The sequence below is a fragment of the Abramis brama genome (genome assembly GCF_963993115.1).
Source record: "Abramis brama genome assembly, chromosome: 22".
Taxonomy (NCBI): Eukaryota; Metazoa; Chordata; class Actinopteri; order Cypriniformes; family Leuciscidae; genus Abramis; species Abramis brama.
Window position 1 is genome coordinate 30,398,250 of NC_139984.1, and position 20,151 is coordinate 30,418,400.

Below are 20,151 nucleotides of genomic sequence, written 5' to 3' on the forward strand. Positions count from 1 at the left end.
CCGAAATTTGTTTTTTAAATCAAGTGATCAAAGTGCTCGTTGCTGCTGCGATCAGTGGCGCAGATACAGTGTTTGTGGCTTGCACACACGCAGCACTGTCTTCACTCAGACGCGCGCTTCAATCCGTTGCGGATACTCTCTATTCGTTCTGGTGAAATCACAAAACATGCACACAAACGTGTCCCTGCTTGTTATACAACCACTGATGAACATAATCGGTTTTGATGATAAAAAACAAAAAAACAACCACACGAATTAGAACCCAGAGCTTCTGGCACAGTTGGCGAAAGTTCTACCACTGGACCATTATGGTACACGTTGTTAAAATGGGCGAATATATGTATTTAGTCACACAAAAATTCTCGGCACTGACAACATATATTAGGCTACATTTCATTAAAGGGGGGGTGAAATGCTATTTCATGCATACTGAGTTTTTTACACTGTTAAAGAGTTGGATTCCCATGCTAAACATGGACAAAGTTTCAAAAATTAAATTGTACGTTTGAAGGAGTATTTCTGTGCCAAAAATTTTCTTTCCGGTTTGTCACAAGTTTCGGAAAGTTTTTTTCGAGTATGGGTCTGCGTGACGTCAGCTGGGGCGGAATTTCCTTATATGGGTCCTAAGGGCACTTCTCCCGGAAACCCGCGGGCGCGCGCACGCATCCATAGACCAGAGCAAGAGAGCGAAAGCAGTACCTCATCAAAGCGCTCTGCTCGGCTTAATTTGGGAAGTCAATGTCACCAAAGAAGTGGGTTTTTGGTTGCCAGGGCAAGACAACCCTGCACAGATTCCCAAAGAACCCAGCGTTAAGGGACCAGTGGATGGAGTTTGTTTTTCCAGAGCATCAATGGAGCTGTGTAAGACTGTTTGTTCCCTGCATTTCGACGATGATTGTTTTATAAACAAAGCCCAGATCGACGGATTTGCAGATCGTCTAACGTTAATGCTTAAGGATCGAGCAGTCACAATGATAAAGGTTCGCGGTCGCAGGGGGTGAGTAAAACTGCTTCAAATGTCTCTGTGTGTTGTTAGCTCGGTTAGCACAGCTTTAGCTTCACCCACACGGCTCGCCTCCAGACGCTCGGTTTTTTCCGGAAAGACTCGGTACAGCCTATCTTTCTTTTATAAATATAATAAAACTAAAGACTTTTTGGAGATATGAAGGATGCAATACTACTCTATAGGTACTCAAGATTAACAGGAGATTGAGTGAAAATGAGCATTTCACCCCCCCTTTAAACAACAACTTAAACGCCATGTCGATTGCTGGACATCGTAATGTTATTGTAGCCAGGCTACATATATCTGATATTGCAACCCGATCACCCTAAATGCGTCTCTATAGCACACATTGTGTTTATCGTGCAATTTATACGCCAAAATGAGTTTTTACTTGCATATGATACGCATGGGTAGGTTTAGGGTAGGTTTAGTAGTGGTAGGGTACGTGCATATGATACGTATGGGTAGAATTAGTCGTGTGGGGTGCGTGTGTATTACACGCAATAAAGTGCGTATCAAATGCACGCGAAAACTGCGTGTCATATGCACGTAAAAACTCATTTTCGCGTATAAAGCGCGATAAACACAATGCGTGCAATAGAGACACATCGCCACTGACGTTACGTTACGTAGGAAAGGAAACGTGGAACTTAAAATACTGAAATAAATACGGATAACATATTTTGAGCATTAAAGTGCTTTATATAGCCTATATATATATAATTATTTTTATTTATTTATTTATTTTTCAGCTGTCAAACGATAAAACACTGACAGCCAATCAGAATCCACTCGATTTAAAGGGCTCGCGCATTTAAAATGGCAAAAAGTTGAAAAGTAAAAGTTGATCGCAGAGGTCCAGAAAAATCCAACATGAAAATGACTAGGTGTTGTTTTTATTCAACTATATTGACTACATCAGTTAAATTCACTGTTACATTATTAGATCATTACCACTTGCATCACTCAAAACATAGCATGCTGAGGACATCTGCTGGTTAAAGCCGTGTAAATGCAACAAGAACAGCAAAAACGTGTTCATTGACGTAACTTGTACACACTTCGAAACCTTAATAGACCGTTATCGTTTGCTGGTGTGGATGCAAATATAGTAATCGTTATAGTTATCTTTATAGTTATCATGCTTGGTGTGAACAGCCCTTTATACCTTTTTGTTATAGATTTATTTTGCAATACCAAAGTGACTTAACTCTTTGGCAAGATTCATCCCTCTTGTTTCATCCAATTAAATTTGTCATCCCTTGCCTTTCTAGTTGTGTCAGTCTGCCGAGTGATGGTAAACTTTTTATCAAAGACAAGATACAGGCCAAGCATTTTCCAAGGCTAGTCAACTCCTTCTTATGGGTGAGATGCTCCCACCTGACAATTATTTCACCTCATAATAATGGTTTTATTATTTAAGGTTGAAAATAATCAAAGACATTTGAAAATGAACAAAGACATTTGCTTTTACTTTCAACCCCCCTTTTTCTTCCCCAAGGACCGTTTGTAATTCCTAAAGGCACAGAGGCACTGATACTGATTGTGCAGAAGAGGACTGGCTTCTTTGATTTAGATAGTTGTGGATCGTTAGGTAGAGCTCACAGCGGGTGATCGGTCAGAATCACGCAAGATTTCTTCCGTGGAAGTATTTATTGAATTTACAACTGCATGATTGAATATGTACATTGATGTGTGGTTCTGAAACAAATAAAGAAATAAAACAAACATAATTAGTTGAATGCAAATGAAGGATTATCATGCAACAAACCTCTATTTGTATTAACTGCATCCTATTCTAATAACAAAATTTGAACATGGCCGCAACTGGCATTAAAGAATGAAAAAGGCTGTTAAGTAGGTCTAAGCAGCTACAACTATAACAATAAGAAAGGATAAACCATTCGCAATACACTGGCTCCCTCTGCTGGTCGCATAAATAACTACACCAGGCCGCTCCAGGAGGTGTCACGTGACGACCAGTGTACATGCGGGAAGTGCGTGCCCTATAACCGATTAACTGGATTGAAAGCGATTATCACCGCGATAGTTTTCAAACTATGCGCAAAGGGTGATTAACTGGTATTCTACAATGTGTAACCAAATAATAATGCCCGAGTGGCAACCTATACATTGATAGAAAGAACCCAGCAAACATTGGTCCGACGGCGACGTCCTGTCCCTGGCCAAAAATAGTCGCGGTAGGACGACAAAATATGCAAAAAATTGTAACAAAAAATATTTCTTAAAAATGCATTCAAATACGTTTGTACATGTCTACAATTATCTGTGGTTGAATGTAAAGTTGTTACTTTGACTTTTAGCTGTGTGTAGTTCAAAATATACCCTGTTGTGATTCAGTTGTGAAAGGACGTCCAGCAGGTGACGTCTTCTACACGTGCATTTATAGTCCATCGTCAACCTCTTTAAAATCCTTATGAAATATGCAAAAGCCATTGTGCTTACACATTCACATTCACATACTACAGTAATTTATTTAAGTGCCCAATTAGTTTTTTTTTAAGAGGTTGTTAATAGTCGTCCACTGACGTCCTTTAAACGTTTAGTAAGACCCATACAAACCAGCACGGAAATCTTTATTAAAAAAAAAACTTCAGTTTGTTTTACATCTCGTTTTATGTCAAATTCTATTCACAAAGTGCCCCTGTAGTTAAGTAATTGTGAAATCACTGCATTTACTCATTATTCCACCAGTTTCCCATACATTACAATTTCATTATTTTGTTTATATAATTATTAAATATATATAGGCTATATCCATAAGTTATTTATACGTTATTCATAAAGTCACAATTTAAAGTCTGAGCTGGATGCAAAAACTGCTGCCAAGATGTTGTAACAAATCTCGCGATATGATATGCCTATAGCAGATAATCTCGCGATATGACAGTTTGTATACTCAACATTCCAGATCAGTAGGTGGCGGTAATGCATCTTTTTATGCTGGTTTGGCAAAACCGCCAAAAACACCAGAAGCAGTGAGCGGTAACCATAGATATCATATAAAGGCTAGATGTCTCGTCCGCGCTGCTGGCCAATGGAGCTCGACATCCGCACACGGCGGCCATCTTACGACAGGGTGCTCGCTCACTCATAACATGGTGCATGTACTTTTAAATAACCATAACTTGCTCAATTTTCTACCGATTTTCAAACGGTTTGGTTTGTTATAAACGTCAGAGATGTAGCTATCATACTGTATACATATGAATAATTATGTTCAAAATGTTTAAGCATTCAGAATTATAGCCACGTTAATAACGTTTGTAAGAAACCAAACCGTTTGTAAATCCGTCCAGATTTCAGCGAGATAAGAGGATTTGTGTGCGTGCTGCTCACTCACCTTAATTCACAGAGCCCTGTCCTAAGATGGCCGCCGGTGATGCCGGAAGTGACTCCGCCTTAAGACATCTAGCCTTTATATGATATCTATGGCGGTAACCAGGCAGTCAGGGTTTCATATTATTTTGAAGGTACCCCCGGGAGCCGCCATTGGCTAACAAGCCTTCACCTGCTGTTAGCATCCCATTAGTCTCGCGTAGCCAGACCTTCAGACTGACGGCTGAAGGTCTGGAATTCATAGCAGCTTTCTTTGGCCAAGGCCCGCCCATAAGGCCGTTTGACCGACATGTCAAACAACCAATTACAGTTCGTTTCGTTCAGCGTCACGTTTCGGGGCGTGGAAATGTCCCCACAACAACAGACCGGCGTGCAACAAGTCAGTCAGCATAGAAAATCAAAGAAGGAGAAGAAAACAAGCAGTAAGTCATTGATCTGTTCGTGCACGTATAACCTCGCATACTTTTGAGAATCCTACGTTTAGCTGATCTTGATAAATGCTCATTGTCACTCATGTAAACACAACAGTTTTTCTTCCGCAATCACACGTCTGCGCTTTGTTTCCCGGCGGACCGAAAATAAACGCGACACTCGCGCCCCCGGAAATCCGATAAAATTCAACCAATCAGATGACGACTTCGACATTCCTGAAGTGTTTCCAGTTAAGTGTACCATATGCATCAGACGTTTAGCCAACGTTCCGTGGGCGTGACGTCTGAGGCTGAGACTAGCATCCCATTGACTCCCATTCATTTTCGCGTCACTTTGACAGCGAATAACTTTACATCTGAGGCGTTTAAAGACTCCATTTGTCCATTGTTTATTTCTAAAGAAACACGACAATGTATAAAAGGCTCCATTACCTTGTATCTTACGTTATGGCCCCGTAGAAGCAGTTTTTGTAAAAGTAGGCTAACGATTGCGTCATAACCACGCGACTCTCTGGAAATTACCGTAGAGACAGGAAGAGAAGCTCGCAATCAATCGGGGGGACGTGGAGGCATAAAGTCCGATAAAGTAAAGGGAGAAGCCCATAGAGAGTCATGACGTTGCTCCTGCTCCTAGCTCATGGACAGCTCCTACTCACACTCTCCGTCTCTGCGAGATTCGGAAGGGAATGGTTCCGATTTCGCTTGGCACGGCTACTAGAAAACTTACAACTGTCAGGCAGGCTGCTCACGTCACATCCACGTCGTCAAGCTCAGTTTGAGTCTGCGCAGTACGCTCGGCAATCAGGAAGTGACTGCTTCTAATGTGCTTAAACTTCTCTCCGTTGAAACCTATGGGGTCGCTGTGTCCAGTTTATATACTGTCTATGGTCATAATGGACTATAAATGCACGTGTAAAAGACGTCGCCAGGTGACGTCCTGTCACCCGATACACTATTTATTGAACTACACGTAGCTAAAAGTCAAAATAACAATTATACATGCAACCCCAGAGAACTGTAGACATGTACAAATGTATCTGAATGCATTTTTAGGAAATGTTCTGTGTTACATATTTTTACCGATTTATGCCGTCATACCGCGACTATTTTTGGCCAGGGACACGACGTTGCCGTCGGACCAATGTTTACTGGGAGGGCTTTAAACGGGCCGTGCCGGGCTAAAGGCCTGGCGCACCAAACGCACTGTTTCCCCACTGTCGGGCCAGAAGCTCCACAACGCTTCACTAAAACACGGCCGTAACACGCCTCTCTGGAACAACCCCACACTAACCCATCAGTTCACCAACAAATGGAAGTTTATCAGAAAACTAATCAGAAAGAAATCAAAGAAACAGCGTGATCGTAAAACAAACAAAAAGCGGCCGTTTGCTGGCATTTGTTTACTTGAATATTTAAAACCCAAGCATTGATGTTTTACCACAGGTTTACAATAAAAAGTGATACATTGATCATAACGAATTAAATTATGTCAAAATTGCACATTAGTCACACATAAATAAAGTGGTTTACCATTAGGTCTATTTCACAAAAGAAATGTGAACCGTCGCTGTTTCTGTTTAGGCCTAAAAAAAAAGAAAAAAGTTTGGTCGGTAGAGATTTTCTTTTTTCATTTTTTTTTCAGTGGCAGCAAGAGATAGGTAGGAAATTATTATAATATTTTTAATTTTACTTTACAGTAGCGATGGATACTCTATTTTTTCATAACATAGCCTACCTATACTACATGTACATGTACCTATTCACCTTATTTTCGAACGCGGAAGTAAACATGGGTCCAGTATCCGGTTTTTGTGCGGCACTTCCGTTTCCTCGCTTCCCTGGGCTAACTAACGATATCAATCGCAAAGGATTAAATGCAGAATTGACAGAAAAATGTTACACATAACGTAACAGATGAATACAACAAAGATCTAAAGCCCCGCCTCACCCAGTTCGGGTACCGGACCTGGTTGAAAACACTCATGCATCTAGCTGGCAGAGTGCCAACTTCGCCGGCGCCTTCAGCACCGCCCTAAACACGGCCGAGCCAGCGCTGGACTAATATATCTATGGAGGTATTTTTGTCATGTCGAATGTATTAATAATGCCATCAGAATGCAACCAAAGCACAGGACAGCAATAAGTAGATGTCTATAAATAATTGTAAATCATACAAAATAAACGCCATGATGACTAGATTTTATACAGAGGTTACTATGATTTTGTTTCTCCTTAGAGTTTTTTATTGAGACTTCATAGCCCAGCCACTTTTCTGGTATCGGGTGGTCTTCTGTAGGTCTTGTGTTCACGAAATGAAAAGAACAAACATACGGTCGTTTCGGTGGTTTCTTCAAATGTAAAGCTTTTAACCACAGGCGAAGGGTAAAGTAGGTTTTATGTTGGACATTCGTTAGACATTCGCCAAGCAAATTAAGGGACTGTCTTAAAACTGCACACACACACAAATAAGCATTCCAAGGTGCGAAACCACGCAAAGCATACTAATAAAATGTAAATATGTGAATTAAGTGGACAACCTACTTTGCGTCAATACTGCCGACGTTGTCTTTGCTGCTATATATTTATGTTTAACATAGGCCTTCCACAACTCTCTCCCCATATGTCGAATATATCACCAATGAGGCTTATCATATGTCACCAAGCAGCAGCAGCGCCGCGTCAGACACGTTTGGTGTGCAGAGATATAGAAAACGCCACGCAACAGAAACGCCAAGTAAATCTTTCTTTTGTACCAGTTATTATGACAACCTCTAACTGCACAAACAATCCCGGTCTTCCTTGAAGCCATAACGATGAGTTAGTTGTTATGAATACTTGTTTGATTAACCGCTACGGTGAGCTCGCCAGTAACCGGAAGTGCCTGACCGGAAGTCTCGCACAAAATACCGTCAACTGGCTGCGTCCGTATTTCCGTTAAAAATAAGGTGAATACCACCTTGTGTGTCGCAGCATGTTACACACACACGCTGATTTTAAATGTGTGTACTTTTTTCTACTCCAAAAAAAGACATCTCAAGCAATGTTTCATCTAATAGTATTAACCGCAATACAAACGGGGGAAACACGGGTTTAAAACAATCAAACGTAAACGTAATATATGTATATTTTTAGGAACACATCTACAGAAATATGCCTGTATTTCAAGTTGATAAAATAATTTAAAATCCACATCAGTTTATTTGTGCCGACGCGCCACGCCCTCCCAGGATCTATAACGTTACCTAGGCTACTTTAACTTTTAAAAACATCATAACCGCGCGCGCGATCTGCTTGCAGACGTCGAGATGGATGCTGAGAGCTGAAGAAAATAATAGCTAGTGGAGATTGTAAAGTTGTGGACAATACGTCATCAAAAATAAAGTCCAGTGTGTGGGAGAAATTTGGAGTTATCTGAAGAAAACAATATTGTGAAAGGCTTTGCTGCATTTCCGTGTTGGATAGCCGCAAATGTGGAACTTCATCCCTGAGGAAGCACGCAGATAACTGTGGTAACAAAGCAGTTCTATCGAACAGTATTTTTCAAATTTAACACTGTTAAGTATGTGTGGTGTGCAGGGCGTGTTTGAACCCAAAATTGTCAAATGTAGGCTAGACGAAATTGCGTGGCAGATATAGTGTTGTAGCCGCGTCTGTTCGATTGGTAAAATGTTAAGGCTACTCAGTTTTGTGGTAACGTTTGCCATGTTCTTCATGTACCGGCCTTTTGACAGCTTCGGCTGTTAATTGTCGTGTAATAACTTCTGTATGACCTGGCGATAAACATTTTTGTGTGTCTATAATGTGATTGGCTAAACTGATTTTATTTCGGGTGCGGGTCGGGTGTCGGTTCTATTTTAAGCGGGTCGGGTGCGGATTTTAATTAGTGCTGCTGTCGGATAACGGGTTTTAAGCACTGTGGGTATGGGCGGGTGCGGATTTACAAAATCGGACCCGTGCAGGACTCTGTCTTGCATCGGAACTATACAAAAACGGTGCTGTACAAAAACGTAAATTATAGTTCGCCTCAGTTTTTTATTTGTGTATTTATTTAATTTGTATTATTTTTTTCCCCAAGCTCATAAAATAAATTTGGGTTGCACATAAATTGACAGGGTCGGTCGGAAACCGGAACCAAACAATTATTTTTTTTTAGGCCCTATTGGGTAGTTACAGGACATAAAGAGCAAAAGCTTGTCTGATAGTAGGATTGGTCAGTAATGTTTTAAGTTGATAAAGGTCGTTTGACTTGCAGTTTATAATCCTCCAATTGTTTCTGCTCTTGTTGTCTCTTACAGAAGCTCCAGTTTCCTTCAGTCCAGCTCCTCCACACTCCTCCTCCAGCCCAACACCTCTCAGCTCCTCTGACCTACACTGGCTTTATGCTTTAATTCCAGTCGTCATCATCATTTTGTGCTTTTGCTTCTGGAAACTCAGGAAGGCAAGTATTACTTACATTTATTATTTTATCAATGGTTATGAGCAGCGCTGCAGTTCTAATAAAGTCGCTGCTAAACCCAGGATAGTTTAGTTGTCCTCCTGAGCTCTTCTGTATCACTAAAGGCTCAGGAATACTTCAGTTTCCACATCTGGACGCGTCTCATGCACATTCGTGTCCGCACAGCTTTCAAAGTATGTTCGTGGCCGAGTTCGACACATGCGCAGTACAATGTTGAATGACGTCTTTGACGCTCTTCATCGAGCGCTTGCACAGATGCACACGGAAGTGTTTCAAATCAGGCGTCTATCAGCGGATCCCTAATATATTCCCTGATAGACGGATCCACTGTTAGACGCCGTTTTCAAACGCTCCCGTGTGTGTGTAAGCACTCTATGAAGAGCGTCAAACACGTTTTTGAAGCGTTGATCATTGAAGCCAATCAGAGATATGTGTTGTGTGTGAACATAATGGCCAATCAGAGGTGTTTAAGAATCTGTTTAACAGCGCTTAAAGGAGAATTTCACTCATGGGAACATTGATCTTTATTGAAAGTGGGTCATGTATGTAGTCGAAATGTAAAATGAATTTTGAATTTAATGCCTTCTTGACTTAGCCTGGGTTTCCCCATATGCCTTGCTCGCAGCACGATTTTATTCCCGCTGCTAGGCAGTCTGGACACCATGGACCAGATTTTCCCCTGAAAAAGGGAACCAATCACAGAACGGGGAGGGAGCAGCAAGACGATGACGACACCGAAGCAGTTTGTTTATATCTATAGATCCAACATGGCATCAGACTCGACGTTACCTTCTACCCTCATGTTTATCTTGCACAAACGGTAATATTCGCTAAATGCCATCGTGTACAAATAAATCTTTGACCCATCGTCTTTTTCCTCGTCGAATTTCAGTCACTCTACATGCGTCATCTGGTATAATTGAAGCGATTGGCTACGTACAGGCGCATTTGATAGACATTTATAGCGCCCAATAAACGGCTCTGGGCATTCGTAAACCACGCCTCAAATACGAGAAAATGAACGCATGGTTCCCAGACCAAGTCTCAAATGAGAATTGGTCTGATGTTAGCCAGGCTATTCTTGACTGAGGAAAGACAGAAAGTAACTTTAGAGCGCATTTGTATGAAAGACAACAACTCCCACAATGCACCACATTGCACAGCTCCGCAAGCCACTCCCACTAATCAAGAACAGCGCATACGAGTTATCTGTCTATAAGAGAAATCACTCTTCCGTCTACAAGGCTAGCTCCCACCAGAGCTTGAAATTCACTTCACACAAAATGTCTAGTTAGTTGGCGAACTCATTAGTGCATTACTCCTTGTTTGTATTTCTTTCGAAATGGTGAATTATTGCATGGTACCTGGATGTTCAGTCAGAACATATGCGGTGCGAAACTAGGATAGTTCTCAACACAAACGTCCGTGTCCTCGTCTGATTCAGAGATTTCGTCCAGGAGAAATTGCCATCATTGAAATTCTTTACAGCAGACAGACTCTATCTCTGTGTCCATAAGCGCACAGTGAGAGCACCGGCGCCACCAGTCCGCCCCAGCTCGAGCCAGTCCGGGCTCCTCGTCCGCCACAGGTCTTCTGCCTCCTGTTCCTCCATCAGCCTCAGCTGCTCTTCGCTATATTGCGGCTCGTAAAGGTAGCCACAAGCATCTGATTCGAGCATAAGACTTCCGAAATCCTTTTCTTCTATATCATATTGAGTACCCTCCGCCATTGTCGTAAATTCTCAACTGGCTCCACAGCGCCTGTTAGCTTAGCTTCCAAACAAGATGGAGGATATTGCTTTTAGTTCCAGAAAGTGAAGTCCCACCCACTGATCTGTAATAGGTCTGTAGCGTGAGCGGGTCCCACCCCCTGGAAAGATGAGGAACGAGTGTTTGTAGTCTCAACCCCTCTACAAAGATATGGGACTTCCTGCTTAGAATGACCCAAAATTATGATTTTTGCATCATTGTAAGCAGGAACTGCAACACTGAATCCTTATTTCTCCCGTCTCAGGGGAAAATGAGGGAATAATGCACGGCCAAAAATATGACTGGGTTTCTAACGATGCAGGGCTTGATGCAAATGAGGGAAGTGTCCCATTTGAGGCAAATGCTTGTATCGTCATGTTGCTTGTATGCTTGTATCTTGGTACCGAAGTCGGTACTTTTGAGAATTCGCGCTTGAGCAAAATAAGCAAGCTGACATTAGTACAATCTGGATCTTTTATTAAGAAAATACAATACAAAGTAATTTACGTCTTTTAGTTTGTCAAGAGATTTAAAGCGTAGTTTTTGAAGAGTGCAAATGTGTGAACGTGCTGTAGTGTAAGAACGAGCCTATGACTGACTCTGGAAATAAAGCTAAATAACTGAGAAAAAATAGTCCTCAGATGCCATGTCTGTAATTTATAGCAAAAAGAAGTTATTACTCCACCATGTTCATGACATCATTAACCAACGTGGCTGAATGACCAATTTGTGACAATATGGTTTCGGGAAACAGTCGTGACTTGATTTCTTCAATGATGCATCGTACTATAGTAGTGAAGCAGCGAGTTACATCGTTGTACAGAAAACACACATTTGAAGGCTACAGTTTTAATGTATTATTTATTTGTTGTTGTTTTTGTTATTCATTATTTGTAATAGCATTAAAATTCATTGTTTTTTATTTTCAAATACAGTAGGCTAGTCATTATTTGAAGTGGATCAAAGTTCATCAAAGTTGTCTTAAGACAAGAATGGGTATTGTTCAAAATTCATGTATGACTTCAAATGTTGATCCACTTCAAATGTTGACTACTGTAGTTAAATGAAAAAATATTTTTAAAACATAGTTACTATAGTCTTTGCTCTGGTACCAAAATTGCTTCAGAGAACCGTGGAATTTGACTGGTATTGGTACTGACTATTGAAATTTTGGTGTCATGAATGTGAAACGTAGAGCTTTCTAAGCCTCTTTCTTTTCTTTTTTTTCTGTTTATGAGGTTTAATAATAGCCAGTTTGAAGGTTTTTGACACATATCCTAATGACAATGATGAATTTATAATATTAAGAAGAGGATCTATGATTCTTTCAGTAGCTTAAGTATATGGTCTAACATTTTTTATGTATTTGCATAATTAATTCTGAAAACTAGAAAAAAGCGCTTAAAGGGTTAGTTCACCCAAAAATGAAAATTGTTATTAATGACTCACCCTCATGTCGTTCCAAGCCCGTAAGACCTCCGTTCATCTTCCGAACACAGTTTAAGATATTTTAGATTTAGTCCGAGAGCTTTCTGTCCCTTCATTGAAAATGTATGGACGGTATACTGTCCATGTCCAGAAAGCTAATACAGACATCAACAAAGTAGTCCTCGAGTTTTTTCACATAGTGTAATAGCGCAGCGCTTCTGGGTTGTACGTCAGACGCATCACACACATGACCAGCGTCGGCCAATAGTGAGCCTACGTGTGACGTACAACCCAGAAGCGCTGCGCAGTTACACTACGTGAAAAGACTCGAGGCCCAGAGAGAAGGAAATGAATAGTGGAATGAAGTCATTATTTTTGGTGTTTTTTGCGCACAAAAAGTATTATTGTCACTTTATAAACTTAAGATTGAGCCACTGTAGTCACTTGGACTACTTTGTTGATGTCTGTATTAGCTTTCTGGACATGGACAGTATACCGTACAAACATTTTCAATGGAGGTACAGAAAGCTCTCGGGCTAAATCTAAAATATCTTAAACTGTGTTACGAAGATGAACGAAGGTCTTAAAGGGGTCATATAATGTAATTTTTGTACAAGCTAATATGATTCTTTAGGGTCTAAATTAAAAGTTTGTAATATACTTTAATTAAAAATTCTCATTAGTATTGTAAGAAAACACTAATTTTACCTGGTCAAAAACAACTCTGTTTTCAGCACGCCGTTTCAGTGCATGTGTCTTTATGATAATGAGCTTTGCTCACACCGCCCCTCTGTTCTGTGCTTACACCGTTTGTAACACAATAACCATAACACGTTGTTCATTATAAACGTGGGATTATGAATTATATTGATAACGTCGTACATAGAAAACATGCCATAATGTACCCTGAGTGTAAAAATAGCCACATTCATCGTGAAGCGTGCAAGCTATTTGCAAAGATTAATATAAAGATTAATATAAAGGTCAATAAAACGTTACATTCACTTGTTCTTCTGGAGGTTCAGCAGGAACACGAATAGTTGGTACTGATCCTTTTTTCAGGAGCAGCTTCTTAGCAAATAACCAGCTTTATACTGACCCTCGTTTGTAAAGCAGTCTGGTGTGAAATGATTCGCGCAAACATGACAGCATTGACGTTGATCGTGGGGAATATTCCCTTCGAAAACAAACTCAGCCACTGCGTCTTCAGCTGTACGGATTTAGAAACATCATCAATATGACTGCTGTGTTCGTTATTACACCCAAGAACAGAACACCACAATCGCTAGACGCCATTCTACTCAGCACTCCAGCTATCAACAATGAGCGCGCCGGTCGGCGCGTGCTATGATTGACAGCTCGCTCACGAGGGCGGGTCTGTGTTTGAAACGCGTCTGTCAATCAGCCATCGTGGGAGGGGCGTCGATTTTGTGACATCACAATATCGAACAGCTTGATTTGAGACAGGAGGAAACATATAAGAAGATTAAAAAAAAAACACTGGATGGATTTTTATCATTTTATTATGGTTGTGTACAGGCACTGCCAACACACATTTCAGTACAATCAACTTGTAAAAGTGCATGTACCATTATATGACCCCTTTAAAGGGATACTTCACCTCTGGAAAGATGAATGTGTATTTAAAATAGGTCATTTATGTAGAAGAAATGTGAAGAAATTTTTGAATTTGGAGCTTTCTAGACTAAGAAAATCCAGAAAATGTATTTTTGGCTTATGTGGATGAAAGACAACAACTCCCAGAATGCACTTGCTTCGCTGCCCTAGGAGGCCACGCCTACCGGTTAGAGAGCGCAGTTGAAAACAACAAGGTTAGGCTACTATTGAGACTCCGTGATGAGTTTGCCAGGGATTTCGAGATCGCCCAAAATGTCCGGGATTCGGCTTTTGAGTTCTACAGTCGCCGTTCATCATGTTTACTGTGGCGAGCAGGACGAGGCTGACGGCCGCGGGAGAACGGCGCGAGGCCGGTGGTGTCATTACTGAGACGTGCCGGTCTCGTATCTCTCACGGAGGAGCGGGAATTTTCTTAGCAATGGTAAAACGCACATCAACCGATCACTTGTTTAGCGTTCATGTAAACACTACATTCAGATTCACAGATCGGAATGAATTCAGTTAGATTGAAACAAAAGGTGTGCATGTAAACCATGAATGGCGACCGCAGAACGCAAAAGCTGAATCCCAGACATTTTGGACGATCTCGCCCGCCTGACAAGTCCGGGGAAAGGAGGATGGTAACCCCTACTTACTCAGCTTTCTCCTACTATTCAGCTTTCTCCACAGAACAAGAGCCTGCTAGCTTAGCTTCCAAAGAAAGACGGCTGACACTGTGTACATTCTGTGAGTGAGATCCCACCTCCTATGGGCGGGTTGAAAACATGCAGAACAGCTCCTTCTACTGGCTGTAGTCTTTAGCCTCTGGCCAGAAAATCCTCCGATGACGCAATATGACGATTTTTGCGTCATCGGAGGATTTTTTCCAGACAAAAAATACATAGATCTCTCGTCTCAGGGGGATATGAGGGTGGAAAGCAAGGTAATTCGAAAATACTACAGGTTTTCTACTAATACAAAGCTTAATGCTAAATCCTGAAGTATCCCTTTAAGGGCTTGGACGACATGAGGGTGAGTCATTAATTACATAATTTTCATTTGTGGGTGAACTAACCCTTTAAGTTAAATAAGTTCAACTTTTAAAAAACGCATCTCTAGACCATGTGCTTTTTGTCGTTCCCCTGAACCAGTCCTTACTCCTGTTTATTATTGTGAAGCTGCTTTGAAACAATTTCTTTCTTTTTTTTTTGATATTATCTTTTTATTTGGAAAGGCAAAATCCCATCTCTTACATTAATTACAATTTTTAGTCGTTCAAGTACATAGGTAGGGATGAATTCAGAAAGTTTAGATGAGTTGTCCATATTGCCCTTCTGAGGTTTCCTTTTACGGACCACTACTTATTTCAGTTAGGAACAATAACAAAGCAGAACAGAACTGGGATGCGCACTACGTACTTAAAACATCACTTAAAAAGAGGGCAGGTCTACACAAAGCACAAGTACAGTCAAATGAAATCAGATCTGATTGGTTTTACATACTCAGTCCATTTGGTCAGAATCTTATAGAGGGTTTTCACCTACGTCACGATTTGGTCAGTTACCCGGATGCGCGGCCATATTGGAGGTAAACGGATGTAAACAACGGCATGGATTGCACTGTTGATGTACTACTGAACACATTGTAACACTAATTTCTGATGTCTAAACCACGGGAAAAACACATGGAAGCTGCGAAATCAGAAGGACTTGGTAAGCAGGAAAGAGCTCAAAATTTTGACAAACTTAAGGTAATATGTGGTAAAGATATGAACGAGCTAGCTTCTCTAGTCCTTACTTCTATTTCGTATCCCGACATTGGCTACGTTCAGATTGTCAGTCCAAAAAAAAAGCACATGAAATCCGTTTCAAGCTACATCCATATGTGGTTTAAAATCACATATCAGGAAATCCACCAGTCTGAACGCTCTTTCGCGTGGTTTATGTGACTTTCTTACGCCACGTAAAATGTAAACATCAGACGTTGTTGTCGGGACACGGGAACATGCTGGAAGTTGCAGCCGAAACAAGGCTGTGTTGTTGCAAAGTGCCGGACGAGCAGAAAATTATTATTTTTGAAAAGTATTTTGAAACCGGCGCGGAAAAAGAGTTGTGCATACCAGCCTCCTACAGTTCTGCAGCTCGAGACGCAGTAACGTTAGTCCAGCGCGGCGGCTACACATTTTCATATTGTAAAATTGAAATAAGAAAACATTTATATTGCAAAAGCAAACCCCTCCATCAACGCAACATCATTGCCGTATTGTCAAAGAGCTGCGTGGACACACAAATCGGATCTGAACAGTTGCAATACAGTGTGGACATCATTTTAGATCATATTCCAATCGGATACAAAGATAATCGGATTTGGACTGACAGTGTGAATGTACCCATAGTTAACTATTTTACGTCAACATTTTAGCCATAGTTAACGCTTCATTTACACATGTGGCTGATGCTGTGCCTCTCTCAACCACAAACGCCATCTTTCATCAGTTTTTTGCACTCTTGTCTTTAACTTTCGGCAGTCAAATGTTTTTTCTCGGCGCGACCGATGAGTACAGACCAAAACTTGACCATTTTTCAGAAGCAATAATCAGCCAAATTTGCGAGTCCGTTCAGTTCAATGGCACTGTTTGAGTTCAGTGCCTCCAAAATGGCCGACTTCCGGATTGATGACGTGTCGTGAAAACCCTCTATAAAAGTTTTCTTTTTCAACTATGAGGGAAAAGGATATCTTTTCCATAATATAAATCTCAGACAATTTCAATCCATTCATAAATGGTGGGTGGATCTACTTTTAACCATTTCCTCGTAACAGATTTCTTACTGGCTGCCAATGTTATCGCCAGCAATTTTTTATCGTTGATATTCCACGTTTCGAACCCTAGATTGCCCAAATACACAGTTTCACATTTGAATGGAATGTTTATATTAAATACATTGTTTATATGTTTGTGGATCTCTTCCCAGTAAAGTCTAATTGTCTGGCAGTAAACAATTTCTATTGTATTTAGCATTATAAAAATAAAGGTGACTTGACTAACATTTTGATTTAGATGATTTAACAAGTTTAGACAGTGAATGGAATTGTTCCACTAGAGATCTACAGGGCAGAATAGCAGATGTTCCTGCATGGTTTTCCCCATTGTTTTATAACGGCACCTTTTATTTGGTTTACATTGTGTTTTTGTGTTGACTTGCAGAAGAGTAATGCAGCGGATGATAATGAAGAAGCCACAGAAACTCCTGCTGTCTCCAGGTATGAAGATCTTCACTATTGTCTTTTCAGGTCTTTTGTTGCATCACATGACTTTTTCCATAAAGGATATTTCACGTTGCCATGTGCCTCACTAAGGACAGTTTTCTGCTGTTTTCTTCACAGCTCCAGTGTCTCAACTGAAAACAAGGATTGGAAAAACGATTGCGGTGGTTGTGTAGTCGTCGCCATGAACAATTGTGGAGAAAAATGCTGAAGCTTGCGTCTCAGGGAGTAGGGCTGTCACGGTGAAGGATTTTTCCTTGTGGTAATCTTGAGTGGCTCAATAGTGCGATTTGCATTATTATCGGCATGTATTTATTTTGATTTATTTATATTTATTTGTTGCTATATAAGTGGTCCGCATTCACAAAAACGAGGACATTTCCAGTAACCGAAACTAAACAGCGTCTCTGCGCATTGAAAGGCTGTTACTCAGCGTGCAGTTACATTGTTGCGGCAATGGACTGTCTTTGAGTGAGTCATTAAACCGTTCATTCAACGAACACGTTCAAAAACGCTGATTCATTAAAAGATATTAATGAAACAAGATGTTAATTATTTTTAACTTTGAGCTCCACTTTTCAAGACTCAGCTGACCAGCAATGCGTCACATGGGTAACGCTGAAACTGATGCTTGTCAGTAGTGCGGTACTACAATAATGCGGTTATCGCGACAGCCCTACTTAAAAGACCTCGTTCAAACTGTCAGTCCAAATCCAATTTCTGTGCATATCCAATCATGTTTAGTAAGTGTGAACTCTAAAACAAACAAAAATAATCGCATGAAATATGATTTTAACAAATCTGGTTTAATTTGAAAAAGATCAGTCTGGCACCCTCTGATCTAGAGGACTGCTTTCAAACACTCACATATTTGTTTGTGTTTTTGCAGCGTTGTAGCCAATCATGCCTGTTTGTTCTGTGTGTGAATGCAGTGGCCAATGATAAGTATTTAAGTTATTCAGAATTGGCTGTTAATCAACAAACACATTATAACTTTTTTAAAGTTTTAAAGTAAACATTATAAAGTTTTTACACTGTTATATATAGTTTTCACTCAGTCTGCAGCTGAAGTGACATGAGCTTTATTGATTATTACTGTGCTCTTTGCTTGTTTTCTTTGTTTTCATAAGTTTTATTTGTTATGCTGATACACACTGCTAATTCTGTAGTGACTGACAACCAAATTAAATTGCAGGCTTGACATAGTGATAATCATATCGATGAACGGGACTAAAAACCCAGGTGTGTTTAAATCTATCAGTGCATTAAGTGTTTCAGTGTAAGTGCTGTAGACCTTCTGCTGCTTCTGTTACCTGTAACTTTGATTTTCATCTTATTACTTTTCTTTAGTTTATCGCAGTGTTTATTAACTGAACCGTATTTGAACTTTTGTTTCCTGTCAACCAGTAGAGTGTTAGCGCTTGCAACGCAAAGGTCATGGGTTTGATTCCCAGGGAAAGCAAGAACTGATAAGAATGTAAATGTGTACCTTGAAATGCAATGTAAGTCACTTTGGATAAAAGCGTCTGCCAAATGTGTAAATGTAAATGAAAGCTACATACTATAGTTTTAATCATATTTATTTATAGTCATCCATAGCATTAAAAGCAACTAATTTATAAATTGAAGAACGTTGCCTTTTTAAACCCCAGTGCTTTGCGGTTTTGTGTGCAATATGAGTTGGTCAGTCAATATGCTGTGGTCATTTATGCTGTCTGTGGATCAGATGATACTGAAAGGAGATCAGACTTGAAGTAATACAGATTGAATTTGTATTTGAACTTGTATGTTGGTATTGATGCTCAATCTTTTTGTTGTTTTAAGAAGTATATTTATACAGATTTGACCATATTGTTGAGATTGCAGGTTTGATGAACAAAAGCTTCTACAGCAGATCTTCAACAATCAGATCAACACATCATGATTTATGTTAGGATATGTGTACTTGGAGTCTTTATAAAAGAAGGGAAAATAATAAAATATTTGGCCAAAACAGCCCAACTACCCGATGTGAATAATGGAGTGTAATGATTCATGATCTGTTACAATAAATGAGTGGTGGACTGAGTGGACCCCTGTGTTTTAATGGACACACCATCCTGGTAGCACATTTCCTGAACCAAACATTCCCAAATTTTACAACAGGAGTGAACATCATATTTGGTAATGATCTTCCAAACCACAATGCCATTCAAAGAACAGTTTTTTTTTTCTTCAGCTTTCAGGTCGCAATTCATTAACAACATATTGTAAAGGCCAGATAGAAAAGGTGATTAAAAAACTTCCTAATTAGAGCCAGATCGGTTTCAAATCTGTTATTTACAAGCATTGTTTTGCACATTTCACTCATATTTCCCACTCAAATGCTGTTTCCATGTCTTCCACAATCAGCTCCTCATCCTGAACGTGACGTGACGCATTTCATTTAACAATACGGCATTTAACCAAAACGTATACTAAAATAAACCATTATATTGTTTTGTTACTTCAGTTGAGCCATCTCCGCTCTCTTCCTCTTCCCAATTCTTTGTGAGAATGAAGAAAGAAAGAAATGGTTAATATTTTGTTTGTTTGTTTAAACATGAAAGAAAATGTGCTCATTATTGGTGATTAAAATACTTTATGAATTAGGCTGAAAGAGGAGGTATGAATTAGAAGGTCCGTGTGTTTCGATCACATTTCTTATTTCGAATGGAATAACGAGAATTGAAAAAACGAAAAAAATATTTGATGTTAATATGATGTTCATGGAATCAAATTGCACAAGACCACATTTCACATGAACATGTTTGTTTGTGTGGTACAAAATAAAAGTTTTAAGTTCTACTTAATCTTGGAGTT

The 20,151-nt window shown here is 40.0% G+C and overlaps 1 protein-coding gene across 1 annotated transcript in view; it reads right to left on the reverse strand.

Annotated features, from left to right (window-relative positions):
- LOC311072984 (uncharacterized protein) overlaps positions 1 to 20,151 on the reverse strand; it is a 1,552,487-nt gene that overhangs the window by 347,064 nt on the left and 1,185,272 nt on the right. The window lies entirely within an intron of this gene.